This window comes from Nothobranchius furzeri, chromosome 16 (assembly GCF_043380555.1).
Source record: "Nothobranchius furzeri strain GRZ-AD chromosome 16, NfurGRZ-RIMD1, whole genome shotgun sequence".
NCBI lineage: Eukaryota > Metazoa > Chordata > Actinopteri > Cyprinodontiformes > Nothobranchiidae > Nothobranchius > Nothobranchius furzeri.
Genome location: NC_091756.1, coordinates 24,822,658 through 24,845,961, shown reverse-complemented (window position 1 = coordinate 24,845,961; position 23,304 = coordinate 24,822,658).

The following is a 23,304-nucleotide window of genomic DNA, read 5'->3' as shown; positions in this document are numbered from 1 at the left end:
GGTACAGGAGTGTTTCACTAGGAGACGCATCAGAGAACTCAGACCGGATAGAGAGCTGGAAATGTGGGAACAACCGAAAAAAAACATGGCGTCAATGAAAGAGCTCAGTAACTGGTTAATTTTGAGATCACGGCAGAAAGAAAGACACCAGCGGTCAGTGTCACCATAGGGAGTGTGCCTGGCTCCTTCGTAAACTCCACCTACTGGTTACTCGTATATTGCAGCATTCAGACGTGTCGCAATAATTTCAAGGGACACACACAAGCAACGCTTCAAATCAACGCAAGAAACGTGTGGCCGTCATTTTAACTCATTCACTGCCAATTTGCAATTTTTTACTGTGTGGGCGTCGGACGAGACCCCGCACTGTGAGAACAAACGTCTCAGCTCTAAACCCGATCTTCATCCGCGTAGGTCAAACGTCATGTGATCAGGAAGCAGAACATCCATGTGTTAGGAGATCGTTTTGGGTCGCTGATGTAAAAAAAAAAGTGAGGTGCGAACCGGAAAAGCTTCTGCCGATCACAATTCGACAACGGATTATGAAAGAACGGATAACCCTCGAAACGCTGGATTCTTCCTGATGTAGGAGGTGAGTCTCCACTTTGTTTTGGTAGTTTTGGCATTGACATCATCCTAGTGTGCAACGCTCTGTGACTCTTAAAAAAACTGTGAAAATGCAGAAAAATGCTGGCAGTGAACGGCTTTACTGATCAGGAAACGGCTGGCAGCTAATGAGTTAAACACACATTTGTGTCGTTAAACAGCAAGTATTTCACGGCCCTTAGAAAAAAATGGAGCTGACATTCCTGGTGCTGCAGTCTGCTTCTTGCATGTTTGGGTTAGGGTTAGGGTTAGGGTCTTTTTTATATTTTCAGTTTTTGTTTTTCGTGAAGCACCTTGTGATTTTTATCTTGAGAGGCACTATATAAAAGTCATTTTCTTTCTTTCTATGCTAAATGTAGGGCTGCTTTAGGGTCCAAGACACATTTACATCAACTGTTGGGATTATTCTTAGATAAGAAGTCATTTAAAATGGCAACTCTCCACTTTGGTCTTGGTCCTGCTTGGATTAGCAGTTCTCTCATAGAGCAGAAACTACAACATGGGACATTTTAATCGGTCCTATTTCTACAGAACTGAACTTTAGCTCAGCGTCACAATGGACTAGCTCAAGTAATTAGAGTATTCAGGTTTACTCATGAAACAACCTGCAGAAAGTGAGCCCCGCTCAGGACAGAAAGAGTGAAAGGCGATATTACAGTAATCCCTCGCTACTTCGCGGTTCGTTCATCGCGGATTCGCTGCTTCGCGGATTTTTTCTTTGGAGCATTTTTCAGGGGGAATTCGCAGATTCGCAGTATTTTTCACTGATTCGCGGTATTTTTCTATGCGAAATATCAAGAAATTCTTGTTTTTTTTCATCAATTTCATCATAAAATGCACTTTTTGTAATAAAACTAAAAAAAACAAGTAAAAAAATTTTTTTTCTTGAGTTTTACCCACAAAAAGAGAATGTGATCATACGATAATTCAATAGGGAGCGTGGTTTCACAGACGCGGAAGTGATAGAGTCAGTGAAACGCCGGCTGATCTAGGAAACCCCCGAGCGTTCGAGCGTCAACGAAGTGACACGGAAATGCGGGGCTTTCCAGAAGTAAGTAAGATAATTTACTATGAGCTGATAGTTCGTTGGATTGATCGGTAGGTTGGAAACTCTGATCATGAATCTGAAGAAACGTTGACTGAGTGGTGAGCTGGAAAGGCGACTTCCGTTTATAGCCGCGGTTTGTGACGTAGGTGCGACGTGGAGGGAATCCCCGCGAGGGGCATGCTGGGAGTCCCTACTTCGCGGATTTTCACCTATCGCGGCCAGGTCTGGAACATGAATTCAGCCAATATTAGTCTCTTGCTAAAACCAGGCAAAGACCCTGCATTTCCTACCAGCTATCGCCCAATTTCCCTTATTAATGTTGATCTCTAAATAATTTGTAAAGCCCTGGCAAAAAGATTAGAGAAGGTAACCCCCTTCATAATACACCCTGACCAAACTGGTTTCATCAAGGATAGACAGTCATCCACAAACTCACGTAGATTACTTAATTTGATAGATTTCTCCTACAGCAGAAACATAGAAACTAGTATATTATCTCTAGATGCAGACAAGGCTTTTGATAGAGTTAACTGGAAGTTCTTATTTGCAACTTTACATAAATTTGGGTTTGGGAACTTCTTCATAAACTGGCTACAAACATTATACAGTTCACCAACAGCACGTGTCAGGACAAACGACCAAATATCAGCTAGCTTCTGTCTTCAGAGGGGGACCAGGCAGGGATGCCCACTCTCCCCCTCACTGTTTGCTATTTTTATTGAACCACTAGCAGCAGCAATTAGGCAAACAACAGGTATTAAAGGGATAGAGTGTAAGAAAATAGAACATAAGATCAGTCTTTATGCAGATGATGTTTTACTCTTTCTCCGGAATTCTCAATCGTCTCTCTCTCATTCAATAGAACTGATAAACTCTTTTTCAAAAGTTTCAGATTACTCTATAAACTGGTTAAAATCCACAGTTCTACCAATTAATTTCTCTTTTGTCAATTTACTTAATACACATTGGAGTCAGGGAATATCACATACCTGGGAATTAATGTCTCTCCCAAGTTAGCAGATCTAACCAAACTAAACTACATCCCACTTTTAAAGAAAGTGGAAGATTATCTTGCAAGATGGAAATCCTTACCGATATCACTCATGGGGAGAGTTGCTACAATTTAAATGATGGTCTTACCCAGAATAAATAACTTATTTTCAATGATCCCAAACAAACCTCCAGCTGACTGGTTTAAATCTCTGGACTCCTCAATTACCAAATTCCTTTGGCAGGATAAACCTCCACGAATTAGCTTAAAAATGCTTCAGAAGACCAAAGACAGAGGAGGACTGGATCTACCCAACTTTTATTATTATTTCTTAGCCAACAGGCTGCAAAATATACCAAGATGGTTGCAAGATAACCCACTAGATGGGTCTTGGTTAGACATAGAACAGACACTTTGCAATGCGATAGAGCTTTCAGACTTACCATTTATTAGCTCAAGTATAAGAAAGCATGAAGGCTTCAAAAGTATTAGTATAGCACCTTTCTGACAGCATGGTGGGAGTATCTTAAAATGACAGAGTCTTCACTAGTACCATGCAGACACACACATATCTGGAATAATCCTGATATTTTGCAAAATAACAAAATAATGAACCATCCAGACTGGAAAAATAAAGGAATCCTATACCTGGAACACATATATGAAGGATTGGACTTCATCCCATTTAATTGAATAGTCTCCCAATTTAGAATGGATAAGAATAGCTTTTTAGAATACTACCAAATATCTCTCATTTTATTATTTACTTTATTCATTTATAAAATATGTATATACGCACTATACACACACTCACACGCACACACGTAGAAAAATAAAAAATAAAATACTTAGCACACACATTTAGTAATGTATATACCTTACAAACTATATATATATTATTACTTAGATTAGCCATTTTTATATTTTGCTTGTTTTTACGTTATTGTATTTTTGCACAACTCTGTTGCTGTGAAGCTCGCACACAAGAATTTCACTCGCATGTACTGTACCAGTGTACCTGCACATGTGACGCGACAATAAAAGTGATTTGATTTTGATTTGACTTCCACCGACGACATTCCACGCAAACACACACTTAGGGCCTTGGGAGTGAGCACATTCAACGACACTTGGCAGGGGGATTTCTCAGCCTCCTCCCGAGTGCCGTTGCCCACTTCCAATTTTAAACTGCACTTAGACACCGAGGGCTGTGGGTGCAAGTGGGGTTGTGCGGTGGCATCAGCTGGCATAGGCCAGACAATGCCCGCACTGCCCGCTCACCACAGCCATGGAATACACCTCATTAACACACAACACTATATTGGAGCAGGTGGAGGGAGACTAGCGGTCTTAGCACACCTCTGTTGTTGCTTGGCTTTCTGGGGCTGGAGGCTAGGAGGGAGATCTGGCCATCTGGTTGGGGTCTGGGGCGGTGGGTTGCTGTGCTCAGCGTTGGGCGGGGGAGCCTGCTCATCAGCACCCCAGCAGAAAGGGTGAGACTCTGGTAACCGGTGATGGTTGTACCCCATGTGCAGCAGTACCGGGACCAGAGTGAATAGGGTGTGTATGGGGAGCATGAGTGAGTGTCCGGCGTGCATTTTTGTAAGTCTTTTGTTGTATGTGCATGTGTGATCATGAGGGAGGGAGTATGTGACTGTGTTTGTGTATGACTGTATATGTCAGGTGGAGCCTTTGACTCCCCCCCCCCCCCCCCCCCCCCCGGACTTCTTTTGATGATATAGATCTTCTTTCCCCCTCCCTCTGCCACACCTGGTGTGGGGTGTGCTGCCTTGGTCTGCCTGAGTGTTCGTGGCTCCCGGGTCAGGGGGTTTACGATTTTTGGCATTTGCCTTATCAATCCTGGTGGCGGCCTGGTGGGGTCTGGGTCCCTGGACTTTGCTGGGTCCCCGGCGGGGGTGGTCGCCCCTGGGTCCCGGGCTCGGCCGGCTAGGGGGTGGGAGGCTGCGGGCGGGCCTGAGGGCTTGCTGGTGAAGTCTCCAGGGACTCTGCCGGCTGCTGGTTGTGGCCCCCTGGGGCGATCCTCTGCGCCTCTCGAGGGGGGCGGGGGGCCTTTCTGGTTGCAGTCTCCTTGGGGATCCTGTGTTCTGGGGCAGCGCCTGGATCTCTGGGACTTGGAGCTCCCCCCGTCTCCTACACATCTTTGGGGGGCAGATCTGTGGCCCCTCACACTCTCTATTGGACACTCCTTTTGAGAAACCTTACATAACAAGCGCGCGTACACACACAGGTGCTCACATGGTGCTCTCAAAAGTATGGGCTTGGGCACGTTCAACACGGGTCTTAAGACTATGGTGGGCACTTAATGCACTGTGATTTATTATTGTGTGATTGTTCAGTTAAATAATGAACGCAGTGGTAGCTTGATCTTGTTGTATTGTTGTTGTGTCCCTTTTTTTTTCTTTTTTTTTTCTTGTCTCTTTCTACAGGTCTAGAAGCAGACTCTTGTTCATTATTGTTTATGTTTGTGGAACCCCACCCCCACCCCCCTTCCCTCCTCTCTCCCCCACCTTTTGTCTCTTCCTTTCTCTTTCACCTCTGACTCCGTGTCTGGTCGGAATTACAAAGCATTCAAAAACAATAACAATAAAGTTTTAAGTATCAGGCGTGACATTAAAAGCAGACGCGTTGATGCTCCACCTGAGAGTAAATCTGTAAGGCTTGATACCAGCATTCAGACATCAATTCTGTTTGCTTCACAGCCAGTCAGGACATGGTAAGAAAGAAAAAAAAGTTAACTGAATACAAATCCAGGGTCAGAGAATCAAACGGGAGAAGTGGGCGAGAGGACACATTAGAAATAACGTTGTTTTTCCTCCCCATAGGTGAGATATTATGAGTCCAGACTATCAGAAGATGTGAGACTGGAACGTATTTTCCTTGGATCGGGCCCACATGCTACATTCGTGAAAACCCAACGTGCTCGTAGAACAAAGTCTTACAATGTAAGCCACATGGCTACATTATACTATAGTAGCAGCTCTTACAGGACAGACAACATGCCCAGTTCCACAGGGAGAACCTCGTGATGGACAGGCACTTCACCTGAGCCAAGAACGGGCCGGCTAGGAGGAGGGAAAATGAAATAAAATCAATACTCAAACATAACTTTTAAAACAAACATTTTTGCTCAGCGGACATTGTTGGCAGTGGGAGCCGGTAACCTGTCCCTGTTGGTGGAACTCTGCACCGCAGCACTGGTGGAGGACTGGCTCCCGTCGAGGCTAAGGCTACTGGCAAGATGTGACATGACTAGCAGACTATGTTCTGTTTATCCAAGGTGGAGCGAGGAGGAGGAGGAGGCTGCTCTTTTCTCTCTTTCATGAAGCTTCCTCTGCAGGAGTGATGCTTCCTCACACCAGAGAAGAAGAGGAAGGAATGAGGATACAGAGTTGGAGCTGCAGATACACACCCTGGAGTTAAAGTAGATGTTGGCTGGATTTGACTACCTTTCTAAACCTCTGGCCCCGTTTGTGCATCATTTATCAGTTATCAGGTAGGAAAATAGGTGCTTGATCACATCAGCCAATCAGATGGCAAGGTCTCGACTACATGCTGACATTCAACGTTAGCATCAGAATGAAACAGACTCAAGAGACTTGACTGTAATTCAGCTGCTTCTCGGATGCTAAATGTATGATGTTTTCATCATTCGCTAAATTGTACCTAAATGACAGAAAAGCATTCTGGGATGTCAGAGCTCGAGTTAAGCTCCAATGAAAGCGTGTATTTCAGACTGATGAGCAGCACAAGAGCACGAGGGAAGGGTCAATTTCCTTAAAACAACAACAATCAGCCTGTGTCTAACGTGGCTCAACCTGAGCCGGGTGGCCTGGTCTGGCTGCTGGTTCTGGCCCTGACGGTGCTGACTGCGGTGGAAAGGACCTCTCCTCTCCTCCAGGCTGGCTAGAAGGCCAAGCACACAGCTGGTTCCTGAAGCAGCTTTCTCACTCGACGTTGACCAGACCATACCACAGTGTCACACCTGAGCGATCTGGATCCATAAAAGAATGATCTGATTGGTCCCCGATACCGATTCGAGTTGCTGCGTCTTTTGTAAACTACAGCCCATGAGAGTAGGGGCACATGTTTACCCACACAGATTTCAGGGTTTGTCCTTTAGGCATTTTGATTAAATCATTCAAGTTTAAAATAGTTTTTGGACCAACGTGTGTGTTTTCGAAGGATTTTACTGATCTGTGATCAGTAAGCTAGAGAGAGATTTATAGATCTGGAATTTTTAAAGACGAGTTTTTATCACTGTTTATGAAAACAGCCAAATATAAAGGCTCATACATTCACTGCATGACTGTTGTTTATAAAACACTCAGCCACAAACTGCAGGAAGATGAGAGATTGTGTTTAGCAGAGTAAAAGTGAAACTAACTCTGAGATCTAATCATGGCGGCATTTTACTAGTCAATGAGACGAAACTATAGCTTTGAGACAAGCGGAGCAGCTCAGACCCAGAGGCACCCATGCAAAACACGCGCTTGCTAGTGTAATGATTTAATTTACATCTATTTAATGAACCATAACACATGAGATTCCATAGTAAATATGAAATCAACCTTATGGATCTTTGGGTACTTTTAACCAGAAGATTGGAACTTTTTATTGCAGGGATTATGTAACACTTGTATTAACTGAGAGGCAACAGAAGAGAGAGTCACCTTTAAAACGTTTAAGAAGATTTATTTCTAAACAATTTTAAACAGACTAACTCTGAACTCAAAGTGATGAATGGATCTTGGTGTGAATGAGACGTGAGATGAATGGTGTATGTGTGAGTGATGTTGTCATCAGAACTCTTGTATCCCGGAGAAGCAAGTCTGAGTGGGAAGTGATGTTTTGCCCTAAAGCTATGATCGAAGTTTCATAAACACACGAGGCGCCATTTTGTCGCTCCACACATACCCTTCAGGATGAGACCTCCGTACAGATCCAGAATGCCAGGTCCTCGGACCCCTCTTCGGTACCGGAGCCGATGAAACAGCGTCAGCAGTTCGACACACTAGTCTTTGGATTGTCTCCAGGTAAAAAGCGAGAGTTGGTTGACAGCGTCAGATGGACCCGGAGGATCAGTGAGTTCAGCTTTTGTTCTGAAAGGAACCGTTGCTTGATTGGCAAAATGCAACAGATTTTATCCAGCTTGTTGGTTCTTTGCTTAAAAAGGATGTCCGGGTGGCCGGTCCGATACTTCTCTTAGAATGCGGTGAACTGTTCTAAGATGGCGTGGGGACTGGTTTTATTAATCTGGATGTTTTGATTTACGGTCGAATCAAAGTTTGACAGATTTATAAACACCACAGAGACAATGCCACGCTTCAGAAAGGAAGGTTCTGATTGGATGAGAAAGATAAAATGTGTCATGTGACTTTACATTACGTGGGTCAGGATGTCTAGTGCAGCTAGATTAAAGTCTTATTACTTATTAAAACTGATCATAACATTGTCATTTCAAAGATTGGTCACATCTTATTATTGTACTAACACTTTGTTTGATTAGCTTTATTAAAAATAGAGTTCTTTGATTTATTCAAAAAGAAAGAGTTTGTCTTCTTTCTGCTCCTGAGTTGGAACGGAAACAGTTTAGAAGCACATGCATGACCTTGAGGCAGACTCATGCAGATTAGTTCTTCCCGAGGAGAGAGGGGAAATAACCTTCGGTGGAATAGCTCCTTCATCACGTTACACTAGACTAGGGCCGCATCCCACAATGCATTACGACGTTACGTTGCGATCTATTGTTAGCTACTGAAGAATCTGTTATTACTTTTAACTACAACTTTTGCAGCATATTGTAGTTTTTCCAGTTTTACCTCTAAACTGATAGTTTAGCTTCTGTTGCTAAAAGCAGTGTTTAATCAGAGGAAACACGAAATTCACCACACACACACACACACGCACACACACACACACGCACACACACACACACACACACACACACACACACACACACACACACACACACACACACACACACACACACACACACACACACCAGACAGTATAAGTGGTCAGTCTCACTTCATAGCATGCACTTCCCTTTCCTTACACACATCTACCGCCTTTACTCAAAACAAATGTTCACCCTGAGTCTGGACTGAGTCAGTGCACACTGCTCACCCAACGTGTGCAACATATTAGGAGGAAAATGTCCATAAATCTCTCAAAACGTCATGTTCCACTGAGTCATTTCTCATTAGTTGCCTCAGAACCTATATGTAAACAGACCTGTCAAATGGGATGATATCCATGGAGACACGCCACAGCGGACATGCAACTCTTCCTGGAAAACCAGCAAGAAACGGGAGATTTACCATAAATGTGATTTTGATTAATCGACACGTCGGAGATGAACTGTTTGGACGGCGATGCCAACAACCGACCTTCAGCTGCAGCTTGGTGTCAGGCAGCAGAAGAGTTTGGTTAATGGGCAGAGCTCAGGTGTGAACATGTGAGTGTGAAGGAAGGCTAAATGATGCATGAAGTTCTTGATGGGAAAACTGGCAGTCTGCTCATCATGTTCAGAAAAGCTACGCGAATGCTAACTACTTTAGGACAGAAACTTTAATTGCCTTAAAATGGCAATGTGTAGTTTTCACCATTAATCTCTGGAAATATATACCGAAACGTTGATGAAAATGAATAAAATGGCGTCCAGTCATTGAAAAAAAAATGGTGGCTTTGTTCTGTATAACTATAAAAATTGGGTCTAAAGTTCATAGTGCGCCGTTCTTAAAGAAATTCTGATATCAAATGTCCACAGCAGGCTAAAAGGTATGCTGACTTCGCTTTAGCTCTAAGGTAGCATTTACATCAGTAACACTTTACAATAAGGGTCCCTTTATTAACATTATTTAGTGCATTATTAAGCATTAACAAACTATTAAAGTAAAGGCTTTCTCATCACAAGTTTGGTCCTCTAACTACCTTCCAGGTTGCTGCATCTGCTGGGCAGTCCTCATTCCAGCATTTTAAACAGGTGTTTTAATCCTAATCTACTTTAAAACAGTAACATCACCCTGCAAAACGTTGACCTCAGTAACCATTACAAGCAGCGAGCGTTTCATCCCTACATATCACACCACCACTCTTGTGAATGGAACGATTTTAGATCACATCTGGTTTTCAACAGCTGTGAAGGTAAGAGACAAGTCAGTCGTTCTAGTGTTTCATTAGTTTAGCCAGACAAAAATCGTCGGTAGGCCACTTGTTTATGTTCACTTGACAGAAGTCATTCAGCAGTTGGAGCCTTGGTGAAGCCAAGACCCTGAGGAGCCCTACCTCCAGGCAGACCAATCAGATTAGGAGCGGACGCGTGGCTGGCAGCGTGGCGGTGAAGACCACAGCTACCTCTCAGCTCATGAAAGCTCACATTCACTTTCATTCGCACAATATTCATGGAAGAGAGAGACTTCCTTGGCCAAAATGGGCCAGTTTAAAGAGAAAACAATCAGCCCTTACCAACAAATTCCTGCTAATTTGCCAGAACCAGCTGAGGAGGGATGGGAGTGAAGGAAAAAGGTCTCCGTGTGCCGCTATCTAAGCGCGTCCATGGCCTACGGCAGGCATTGACGGTGCCAAAGATTTCATCAGGCTCAGCTTCGACATGTCCCTAAAGCATCCTGTTCTGGAATTTCACTCATCACCTCCCCTCCCTCCAAACACACACTGGGTTCACACACCTCCTGGCCAAATGTTTTCCTTCAGCGCTTTTCTTGTTTTGTTTATTTTCCTTATTGTGCGTCAGTTTGAAAGGTGATCCGAAGGCCTAAAACTGAACGCGTGTTTTCATCCTGCTTCATTAATCATAACCAGTGGTAGCAACGGCTTGTGATTGTGCGTCAACTTAGCATGCGATGCCTTATGACTCAGAGTGTAATTTGACTTTCCATATTTGTTTTTGTGGCTTATTAGAAATGGTGCAGCTAGTTCAGCTGTGAGGGTGCACTGTGCGGAGGGGCTTTGAGCCCATGGGAGGAAGCCAAGGGGAAACCTTATGTGTCGGAGGGCGTTTGCGCGCTAATACGTGCGTTCGTTAAGTATGTTTATGTGCCGCCTACAGTAGCCGAATTGTCTGAGGGATCAGCTGGTGGGTCTCGTCTTTAGCACTCTGGACATGTGTGTTTGTTTTGGTGAGCAGCGGAGGTGCTGTAGGACGTGAGGCAGGACAATGAAAGACTGCTGTCATAGTCTTAAAGTATGACGCCGAAGCCGATGATCTGAGGTCCGTTAGCACTTTTTAATTGATTTGCAGAACAAATCATGGCCAAATCTTGTCTAAATGTAATTTTCTAGGCTTGATTATTCATAATAAGTTCTTTTAAATAGATAAAATTTGTGAATGATCTTCAGTTACTTAATAAAAAAATACACTTATGGTTCAGATCTTAAAGCTGATGGCTGATTAACATCTCACGTGTTAGACTTGTGACACTATGGCATCACAGTGTCCAGGTCCTGACTGCTGTCACTGGCTTTCATTCTTGGTGAAACTGAGCATAACGTTTCTTTTAGCACAAGATTTGCTGGACCAGAACGTACATGTTCTTTTGGGTTTTGGGATGTGGTTAGGGGCTTGTGCTCCCTCTGCCAGAGGGGCCTGCCTCATCACCTTATGGTGTATTAGAGTGGACCCTTGTGGTCCTGGCCTGGCACCACCTGATGGGTTCTCTCTGTCCAGGACTGGGTGTCCCTTCATTCTGGTTCCCGCTTGTCCTCCAGGCTGGTGCCCGTCCTGTGGGGTCACAGGGGGCTGTTGGCTGCCGGGGCATGCATGACCCCGTTACAGGACAACCCTTTCCTCATCTCATTCACCACATTTTATAAGCCATAGTGACAAATCCTCACACAAAGCTATAGAGAAATAATCAGTGGTAATATGGACAACACATGTTTATTTAGTTTTAGTAATTTGACTTAAGTTCTTTTTTTAATTTGAAATCACGATTTAGTCGTCCCATTAGTTTTAATTCTGTCGTTATTTTAGTCGAATAAGTAGGCTTTATTTCTTCTGATGCAATACTGTTCTACTCCTGGAAAGGAAACGTTAACTACACCTGAAGAAATAGGAAAAATTCACATTTCACATTTTGGATCAATACAACATTATAAAACCAAAAAGTACCAAAATGAACAGTGGTAATTTGAAATTGTGTCTCCAAGTATTAATAAAGTAAAGCAAATGTCAACCTTTATTTTACCAGGTAAAATGTTTGAGAACGTGTTCTCATTTACAAACAAGACCTGGCCAAGAGGTCTTGGAAGGAAGTGCAAAAAATAAAAGTTACACTTTAGTTTAGGGAACACAAATTAACCATTAATTACCTGCCAATTAATATGCTTATTAGTGGACTACTAAGTCCTAAGTAGTCATTATTAAGCTATTATTAGGTGCTTATTACCAATGCTGTAATTCTAAGCCACTAATTAAAAGCCACATATTGATTTGAGCTAATTAGCATGTGCGTTAATCAGCGACAAACCACTTGCTTTCAGTTAACAAACCATTATGAATGGCTTATTTTGATGAAACTCTTAATTTAGGGCCTGTTAATGTTGTAATTACAGCATTAGTAATAAGCTCTTAATAAGTGCTTAATAATGGCTAGTTCAGATTCAGCAGTCCACTAATATGCATATTAAATAGAAGCTAATTAATGGTTAATTTGTGTTCCCTAAACTAAAGTGTTACCCAAAAATAAACAATAATAATAATAATAAATAAACAAAATAAATAAAAATAAATAAACAGTTAACCTATTATGTCTGATCTGATGTGTGCTTGTCAACAGGGATTAAAAAATGTAATCTGTGTCTGAAAAACAAAAGAGCATTCGCACATGCATGCTGTATAATAAGCAGTAAAATCTGATTTGTCATTAAATGTTTAAACTAAAACAGCTGCATGGATGTTTTCTGCCAAGAGCTGTGCTGATGCACGTTTACACAGACATGATGAAGAAAAGATACATCACAGCTTTATAATAAAAAAAACTTAATTGAAAGTGTTACTCTTATTAAAACACCTTCAAGGTGTTTGGCGTATTTGAGTGAAAATAAAAGTCAAGTTAGGACCCAAAGATTTTACTTATGAAGAGTTGAGTCAACAGCTCAATAAATGTGGAGTAATCCGCGGCTAGATGCTGAAAACAGCACTCAGCCAACGCTCCTCTATCTCCCCTCCTGTGGTCAGCTGGCGTGGAGAAGAAGGGCTCTTTGACTCAGGTGGAAGGAGGGGAGAGGGCGGTGGGGTCCCCGTGCTCCTGGAGTCAGATAGTCTGGCTGGTTAGCTCTGGTATTTTCCCCTGGGTTCAAGCAGTCAGAGGGAGGAAAGGTGATTTCTGACCGCACATCTCCACCATGTGGATGGAATACTGGCAGTAAGAGAATGTTCCAGAAGGTTTAAGATGGAAGTCTATTCGTTTAGGTCCATGTGAAAAATGTGCATCCTCCTGCTGAGGATGCACGAGGATGACAAAGTGGTGTATGAGCACCAGGAATATTTCCAATGTGCACAAGAAGCTGTGGAGCTGAACGAGAAGTGTGTCTCATAAATGAACCATTTTATCATTTCCTAATTTATTCCATTAATACTCCTGTGGATACCCGATGTCTGGTTAGATCAACCTGTCTTTATTTTTTACATTATCCATATTTAAGAGTCTCTCTCTCTCTCTCTCTCTCTCTCTCTCTCTCTCTCTCTCTCTCTCTCTCTCTCTCTCTCTCTCTCTCTCTCTCTCTCTCTCTCTCTCTCTCTCTCTCTCTCTCTCTCTCTCTCTCTCTCTCTCTCTCTCTCTCTCTCTCTCTCTCTCTCTCTCTCTCTCTCTCTCTCTCTCTCTCTCTCTCTGGCCTTCTCATCAGGATTTAGGACATTTTAAAAATGCCACCATGTTGTCTCTACTGTAGAGTACCTGCGCCATGACACGTTGTGTTCTGATCCACAATAAACTCTACTAGTGATGCCTGGATCCAAAACAAGGCTTATGAACAAATTCATTCAGCGTGTCCATCCCCCCCACCCACCCCCCCACCCCGTTGCTGACACCTAATCCAGAATCTTGCTACCATAACATTTTCTCAGAGGTCGCAGGCAGCACAAAAACAGCTCCACATAAATCGGTCAACTGCCTCCTTTTATAAGAGGAATGACACAAACAATTAGTGTTCTCTGGTGACGGCCTTCTGCCACTTTCTGCTGTGTATTTTTACAAGAGTTACGCTGGTGCTGGTGTTGTTGGCAGACACAGTGTCTGTGTTCGGTTGTGTTGTCTTAACTTGCAGAAGCAAATCAGCAAAACTTCTCATGTAAATTCATTTAAACCTGAAGATGGACGCATTTACAGAAGCTGTATGGTGTTCTAGCTTTTTAGGGACATTTCTGACGACCAGAACATCCATCCTCTGTGGGTCAAGCAGTAAAACTAACAGCAAAATTGGAACAATCTGCTTTTTGAATGGACACTTTTATTCCTCAAACACAGCAATCTGCAGGCTAATTTGTCCTGTGGGACACCACACACTCCCCATAAAGCCACGTTAGAGCTCCAGTAGCAGCCTAATGAGATTGAGACAAGGTCCCAGTTCCACCTCTCTCACTCTTGCTATCCCACACACACACACACACACACACACACACACACACACACACACACACACACACACACACACACACACACACACACACACACACACACACACACACACACACACACTACTTCTACATTTTATTTTACGACCCTAAATGTAAATAGTTTCTACAATTGACTTTGACACTTCGTTGCTTTCTGTTCCTCTAAGGATAACAAAAAAGGCAAACGTGAGGCATTAAGACAACAAAAATATTTTATTATTTAGAAATTTCAGTTTCAGCACCCTTCTTGTGATCAGATTAAAAATGAAATCTCTTTTTCCTCCATGTCAACTTCGCCCACAGAAAAGATCATGAAAACGGTTTAAAGTCATTTTAAAACATGATTTATTTTCTTATCCCAGTTTTTCTTCGCACTGGCCTTTTGCAACAAATCCTCGATATTCCCTTGTTTGACTATGACCATGAAGAATCTGACCCGCTCTTCTTCGTCATGTTTCTTCAGCTCTGGCTCTCTGAAGGTCCGCCAGGCTCAGACTCTAGCAGTGGTTCCCAAACCTCTCAGCGTCAAACTCACAAAAGCCCACATATATCCGGTCTGACAACACAAACATTCTTAAAACTTTCAATAATTATGAGCAAAAATGAATAAAACCTTCAGGTGATACTCACTTATATCCATTCATGACCATTTAGTTGAGTTTTGCAGAGGTATGACCAAGTCACTGGTTAGCAAGTCACAAGTAAGTCACAAGTCTTTCCAGTCAAGTCTCGAGCCAATCAAGTCCAAGTCGAGTCCAAAGTCAGTGATGTGGAAGCCCAAGTCAAGTCCAAGTCCTTAACTTTGAATTTTCAACTCATATTCTAGTCATCTGTCCAACTTCAATTTAATGACGATGATAATAAATAAATTCCAGAAATAAAGATTCTTAAACTTCATTTATTTGCTCAAACAAGCAGAAACTGAAACTGATTATAAACAAAGTGCTCCACACCTCTGGCATTTTGTAACACTTCTGCTAGAAACATGGCTTCTGTTATTGTTTTTAATTTTTATTTTGATTTCTGGAAATCAACTCAAGACCCTCTGAGTAGCTCTTGGTGCCCCACATTGGAGCCTTGACCCCAACTTTGGCAGGACTTTGGTCTACTCAGGAGACGATGGCAGACTCAGTGTTTGAAAGGAGCCCACACCATCAGCCCTCCACCACCGTGCTGACAGCTGGGTTTGTGCATCATACGTAAACATATATTTGATTTCATTTGACCACATTGTTGAACAACCTGTGATGAAATCTGTCATTTACTTTTGGCATTTTGAGCGTGCCCCATGAGAACAAATAAACATTAACGTGTTGAGTTTCTTCTTCTGTTTTCCTTCTCAGCTTCTTGCCCCTGTCAGAGTTCATTATCAGCTTTACATTTTTGACAGACACAAGTGCATATGGTCTCTGTTATCGGCAGGATTTAGCACGTGCACCAACGATCTGTGCACGAGGCAAAGGAACATCTATCCACGCCTCCGCGTGTGCCGGGGAGCTGTGTTTTTAAACGTTTCTGAGGCAAGGTGGCAGATGATGATGGATCTGTTACTTTGGATGATTAAAAAGCTTTGGTTGCAATCAAGGAGATTACTTTTTTAGGTTGTCTGTCACCTGTACTTGTGTACTTGACTGAGTTTTTTTAAATAACTTATCTAACTTTTTCCTGATGAGGCGTTTGAGGCTGTTGGTATTGGCCCCACTCTGCTTAAAACGGTAAAAACAGGAAGTGGTCCTGAATCCAGAAGCTGTGTTTTCTCTCCTGCAGGCAACTCAGATGTGGCTCCAAGTTTCTCACCATCCATCTTCACTTCCACTTTGCTGATTTTTGTAGTCATCAGGGATGGCTCTGTGCCAGCGAACGTCCTGCTCCCTGTTCTCAGTTCACGCTCACCTGTCTGGAACACTGTAGGCTCATATAATCCAAATGTTTACCTGGAAAAGTCGAAAAAATATTTAAAAAAACTAAAGTTTTTATTCTGAGACAAAATAATAATTTCTTATGACTAGAAAATCATTAAAAAGCATCAAAGTATTGCTAAATACTCCTGATAATTTGATATTTTTGTTGGGATTTAGCTGAGAGCAGGTGAACAGAATAAAGTTGCTTCAGTTAAAAAGAACTAGGAGTAAAAGTCATATTTATGTTAATTATGACCTGCTGAGTTTGTGGAATTTGGGTAAAACAATTCTAATGACAATTAACTAAAACCCAACTGGTGGAATAATTAACTTAGATTTCATTCAAGGAGTCGTTCACTCAGCACTGTCATCTAAAAAGAGGACATTTTGTTTATAAAACAAGTGGAACTGTTTTTTGAGTGAAGAACAAAAGCTCTGGAAAATGTCTCCAACATTTTTTAACCCTTGAATTGTTAGTGGCCAGTGGTCGGGAATATTCCTTATAGCCTTCTTTTGTTGTTTTACGTAAAAATTAAAGGTAAAAAGATGAAAAACAGAATAAAAACTACAAACGTAATTAAAACTCATTCATTTTATTCATGATCCCATGATCTTAACCACTTTTCTTGAGTTTGATCACAAGAAGCTAAAACCAGCAGTTACTGGTAGGGGACACCCTGGGCAGGTCTCCAGTCCATCACAGCTGCTACACTGCACACAGATGGGATCGGCTTCCTCGTGACCTCAAATGAGCCCCAGCTCTAGTAACTTTTATATCAAAAGCCTTTGATTGAATAATCTTAAACTGCACATTCTGCACAGTAACTGCTCACCCTTTAGCTTTGTATGAGTCTTTTTCATTTTTAAATCTAAATGTAAGTTGTGTGCATTTTAATTGTTCTGCCATGTTGATTTGAATGTTCTTGCTTTCCTTTTTAATGGGAAAGCATTGAATTGCCTCTGAGCATGAAATGAGTTATATAAATAAAGCTGCCTTCCCTTGCCCGTGTGTAGGGCGTGCTATCTCTGGGACGTGTTCTCTGTAATGCAGGCGTGGGGAGCCCTGGTCCTCGAGGGCCGGTATCCTGCACGTCTTTGCTCCAACACTTCTGATTCAGTGGTTGGTTCACCTGTTCAGCAGCTCATCAGGCTCTGCAGAAGCTTGTTACTCACCTGCTGATTGAAATCAGGTGTGATGATGCAGGGTTGAAACTAAAATATGGTGGATAGCAGCCCTCTATGGATCAGGGTTCCCCACCCCTGCAGTAATGTGTGCTCTCTGTAGGGCGTGCTCTCTGTAGGGTGTGCTCTTTGAGATGTGCTGTCTCTGGAACGTGTTCTATGCAGAATGTGCTCTCTGCAGTACCGTTCTCGTTGCAGGTAAAGAAAATGTGCAACATGTGCAACATTGTCAGTCCAGTAAAACAAATAGACGTGAAGTACAAACAGATGTTTTGTAAGTAAATCGTTCAGCTTTTGGAGCTGAGACACCACAGGACTCTAGCATGAGAAGATGTCCATCTTTGCATGCATCATCCTAACCCAATCCATCCACATTCACATGATCATCCGGTTTGCTTGCTGGAGGGCAGTTAGCACCCTGCTGTAGCTCTGAGAGATGCAGATGATGATGTGCAAATAGATAATAATTAATGGAGTTATTTGTAGTAATGGAGATGGACTTAAGCCAAGAAAAGATCCAAACACAGGAGGATGACCAAGAGGTGTTAGATGGTTTTTTTGTCTGTTTTTTAATTTTTTGCAATAACTTTGTTACCTTTTAACCTGAGCTGTTTAAGCAACATTCTGTGTTGTTTTAAGACCATGTTTTAATCCTTCACAATAAGAGCCTCAGATTTCCTTTGTAAACGATGAAGAGGCGAGCCTCCTTATTTATAAAATATGTACGAACTCACCCAAACGATTACTGTCTGGTTCAGAAGCTCAGTGGGGTTTGCTTCCTCAGGGAATTTTTTCAACCTTTTTCTGGATTTATGTTGATTTTTTTTCTTGACTTTTCAACTCTTTAATCAACAAAATATTTAGCCTTCTTTTCTTAAAATTTGGACTTCAATCTTATCATTGCATCCTTTTTATCCATCCGACAGCACCAGTGTATCTATGTAATTTTACAACCTAGATACACAACCCAGGCTGCGCAGTGGCGCAGTGGTTAGAGCTGTTGCCTTGCAGCAAGAAGGTCCTGGGTTCGATTCCCGGCCTGGGATCTTTCTGCATGGAGTTTGCATGTTCTCCCTGTGCATGCGTGGGTTCTCTCCGGCTTCCTCCCACAGTCCAAAAACATGACTGTTAGGTTGATTGGTCTATCTACATTGTCCTTAGGTGTGAGTGTGTGTGTGTGGTTGTTTGTCCTGTGTGTCTCTGTGTTCCCCTGCGATGGACTGGCTCTCTGTCCTGGGTGTGCCCCGCCTGATTGCCCATTGACCACTGGAGATTGGCACCAGCCCCCCCCCCCCCCCCCCCCCCCCCCCCCCGCGACCCTACGTGGACAAGCGGGTTCAGACAATGGATGGATGGATACACAACCCCTTCTACCTGTCTGAGATAGTGGATGTGGTGTTTTTTTATCAGCTGTAAGCTATAATCTTTACAATTATAACAAATAAAGACTTGGCATATCTGGCTTTGCGTGGAACGAGTTTATTTCACATATTAGCTAACCCTTTTAAGCTTATTTGCTGACATAAATGAACTTTCTCACCATATTTTGATCATTTAAATTATATTCGTATCAGTTTACAATCTGGTTAAAAGAAGCTGATGAGGTGTTTCATCACATTTATTTCATGTTCTGTTTGTCTTGTAGATGTCAGAATGATTTAACACAAAGTAAATTTCATATTTGATTTGTCACTTCAGTCAAATCAAACCTCAAATATATATTTCTAGTTATATAACATTTACGACCAATTTATAAAAGGTATTTCATGTACTAGGCAATTAAACAGGTTATTTAATACACTATTTTTAACTTTCTTTAACGAGTTCCAACACTTGTGTGGCATTATTTATCTAAAACCATCACAAACACACACAGAGTCAGCCTTTCTTATTTTTTACTACCCGTTACCCTTTCCCTGCTGCGCCCAACGTCATTTAAAATAACTAATATATCCTATAAAAGCCAGCAGCAGTAGCCTGTTCAGGTTTACACAAATAATTAGCTGCAGGCAGGCACAATTATATGCTGGGAGAAATATGACCTGCCAGAGTGCACGATAGAAACTAAAGGTAATGACCTCGTAATCCAGAGTTTTTCACCTACGGTCCGATATACAACCAACAGGCCCGCCTGTTTGTTGTTGTGGGAACTGAACTGGGGGAGATCAGCAACATTACATGCAACATATATTTAATTCCCTCATCTTCTACCCTAACCACACACTGAAACAGAAGTTAAACCCTGGCTTGATATTGGTTAGAGGGGGAACCTGCGGTCTCCACTGACAGCTCTGCAGACAGCCGATTGGGCGCGCCATGCCAGCTCAACAAGGGAGGCCTGGGCTTAAGGACTTGCATTAAAACCCTTCCTTACTCCCCAGAAGGGCAAAATATCAGCTTTTTATCATGGAAGGTTAGAATATTTAGTTAAAATATCTCCAGTGTCAGACATTCCATAGAAATTCTTCAGATTATAGTCTGACTGGGCGGCAACTACTGGCAACAATCTGAACATTTCATCAGAGGGGTTTCCAAAGGAGCACGACATATTTACCAAACCTCTCCTAAATGAGTCAAATAGTCTTTTGGGGCCATCTGTAATGTGCATTGAACCCTTTAAAATTTATCCCAGAAGTGGAATAATTGAGACTAACTTAAGAAAATGTGTGAGAAAATAAAGAAAAGCAGATTTGCATTGTCACTCAACTGTAATGGCCAAGCATCATCGATTATTAATTGTGACAATCTTAGCTGTCTCAGTTTGTGTTTATCTTCCTACCCTCCCACAGAACCCTGACTTACAAAACAACAAACAATGGAAACATCCTCATCTGTAACTGAGTGCATTTCAGTTTTGTTATACTAAACGTGCATTGATGCACCATGTCTGTTAGAACATCAATATACGAAATGAAAATGAAAAACCTTGAGTACCGTGTGTACCTGAAATACCAGAGTGTATCGTCTCAAGAGAATGAGAGGAGTTTGGGTCCAGCACAACTGGAACAGGCAGATCATACCAGTTTGCCCTCTGATGTTTTTGCAGATATGATAAATAAAATATTTGTGCTGTGCAGCAAACACTGAAGCTAGTAGTTAGCACCAAAATAATGCTTTTTCAAATAAAAGGTGCATGTAGTAAGAGTGACATCCTGTGGTCAGATCTGGGTACTGCAGTCCATGTACCAAAACAAACCAGTCTACTGTCAGCCAACACATTCTCACACCCGAAGCAGCCGAAACTGACGAAGGGTGACAAAATGATTGTTTCTGACGCATTGGGAGCCCCAACGCATCAGGAGGCGAAGCGCTAGAGCGTCGCTTTCTGACGCTCGCGGTAAAATGGAGATTTTAGCAAATTGTGACCTTTAACCTCTTGCTATTTAACCTTCCCCTCACCCCTATCCTAACCTTAACCCACTTGCGCATGCAAAACGTTGTTTCTTGTTGTATCATCCCTCTCAAACACGGTTAGAAAACGACAATGGGTTAAGGTTAGGATGGGGACGAGAGGAAGGTTAAATCGTTAGAGGTTAGAGGATAAATGTCAGTGAAATGCCCGTTTTTCCACGGGCGTCAGAAAGTGACGCTCTGGCGCAGCGCATCGCCTCCTGACGGGGCTACCAACACGTCGGAAACATACGCTTGGCCACCCTTAGTCAGTTTCAGCTGCTTCCAGTGTGAGAATGAGTTTCTCAGCCACTCTACTTCATGAGTTGTTGGTGTGGAAAAAGTAGATTGAGATATTTTTAGAGCATGCGATTCTTTCGTAATTTATTGTTCGGATTGTTAGCTAAACGTTAGCTCAACATTAGCCACAAGCCGTCTTGCCCAATTTTAGAGTAAAACAAAATATATGCCGTGGTTTATTAGAGGTACAAGAAATAGCTCCTGGGTCGCTCCTGTTGCTGTCTCACATACTGCTCTTTTATCGTTACAAATGCTGGCACAGTGTTTGTGTAGCAGACAGGCAACTTAGTGGGTTCACATATCATTGTCTCTGGAACCAGGAAGTATGGAGGTGGGTTGGATTGCAGAAAAGATTGTAGGTCACTCTTTGGCCATTCTGAAAAGAAAAACATGGACAACCCCCAGCCAGCTAGGAGAAATCTGATCCAGTGAAACCTTCCTTCCAGCAAGATTTAGACATTTGTCTATTTTGTGATTATTTCACAGTAAAATTCTTACTTATTTTTAAAAATCAAATTACACTCCAGCACTGTAGGCTATCATGCACACCGTCAAAGCAGTCCAGATTCGGTTTTTCTTACACTCAATGTAGCAAATACCAGTTTAAGAAGCCCCCCCCACCCCCCACCCCTCCGTCCAAGAAAAAAAAAAGTCCATCAATGAATGTCCAGCCGTTTCCCGCCCAACCTTCTTCTCTCCATCTTGTTTTTGTAGTATAATGAAGAGAGTTTTCTACATAATTCAATGTCATCACTGATTCAGCTCAGCAGGATAGGCGAGAGGCAATTCTCAAGACTGGTCCTTGTCGACTGATACTTAAAAGCATTTTCAGGCATAAATGGGAAAAGAGGAGCAATGGGAGCGACGCTGCTGATTCACACAAGCCACACACACACACACACACACACACACACACACACACACACACACACACACACACACACAGAACACTCTTTGGAAAAACACCCATGACATCACCGTCACTTTGCCTGCCACTGACATGCTTCTGTTTATGCACTGACGGCTGCTGCAATGTGTGCCACCAGGGCACTCACACTTTCACGCACCACACCCACACTCACACCCTCTCTCACACACACACACACACACCCATGCCACCACGTTCATACCCACCCAGCTCCACAAACAGTTGTCGTGTCGTTTAACATGTCTGGCCTTCTGTTTTCACAACACACACACACACCTACGAACCTGCTCAACAAATACATGTGTATGTGTGTGTGTGTGTGTGTGTGTGTGTGTGTGTGTGTGTGTGTGTGTGTGTGTGTGTGTGTGTGTGTGTGTGTGTGTGTGGAAACTTTTATTGGCCTAGAGTGTTTCCTTCAAGACTGATGTCACATTGTTGCTTTTCTGACATTTACTAGAGGTTTCCTACCAGTCGACGGTCTTTCCCTAATTGTTTTTTAATTTTCTTTGCTTCTTGTTTTAATACTCTTTTCTTTCATAATGTCCTCCTTGTCATTCATTTTGCTAGCCAACAAGACAGAGAGACAAAGAGTGTTTTTTAAGCATCGCCGTACCCCTGTTGTGCTGAACAACTCTGGAAATCTGCTCCCACAAGAGTGTCAAATGATTAGAAATATGACATAATACTGTTAATGAAATGCAGTGCTCAACATAAATGAGTACTCCCTCTTTAAAAAGTACAGATTTAATCAATAGCTCAATGAACAAAAGAACAATTTCCAGAACTTTCACAAGGCTGGGTTTTTTGAAGACTTGTTTAACTCAAAATCTTCAGTTTTACTAAAATTGCTTGAAGCAAAAATAAATACACCCCACCACAAAAACTACTACAGCTAGTATTTTGTTTATGTTAATTTATTTAGCAGACGCTTTTATCCAAAGCGACTTACAATTTATAACCTATAGGGCATGTTGTGATCTGTGGGGGAAACCGGAGTACCCGGAGGAAACCCACGCGTGCATGGGGAGAACACGTAACTCCACGCAGAAAGGCCGCAGCTGAGTTTTGAACCTGCAACCTTCGTGCTGCGAGGCAACAGTGCTGACCACTGCACCACCATGCAGCCCTAGACAAGCCTTCACCTATTGTTTGATTCTGTTCATTCTTAAAGGTGTACAAAGTAAGAATGACACCCTCTGTTTGACCACTGTGATTTTCAAGGACAGCACCAAGTCTTCTAGGCATGGAATGAACAAGTTGGAGACATGTTGCAACATCCATCTCTTTCCATTCTTCAAGAAG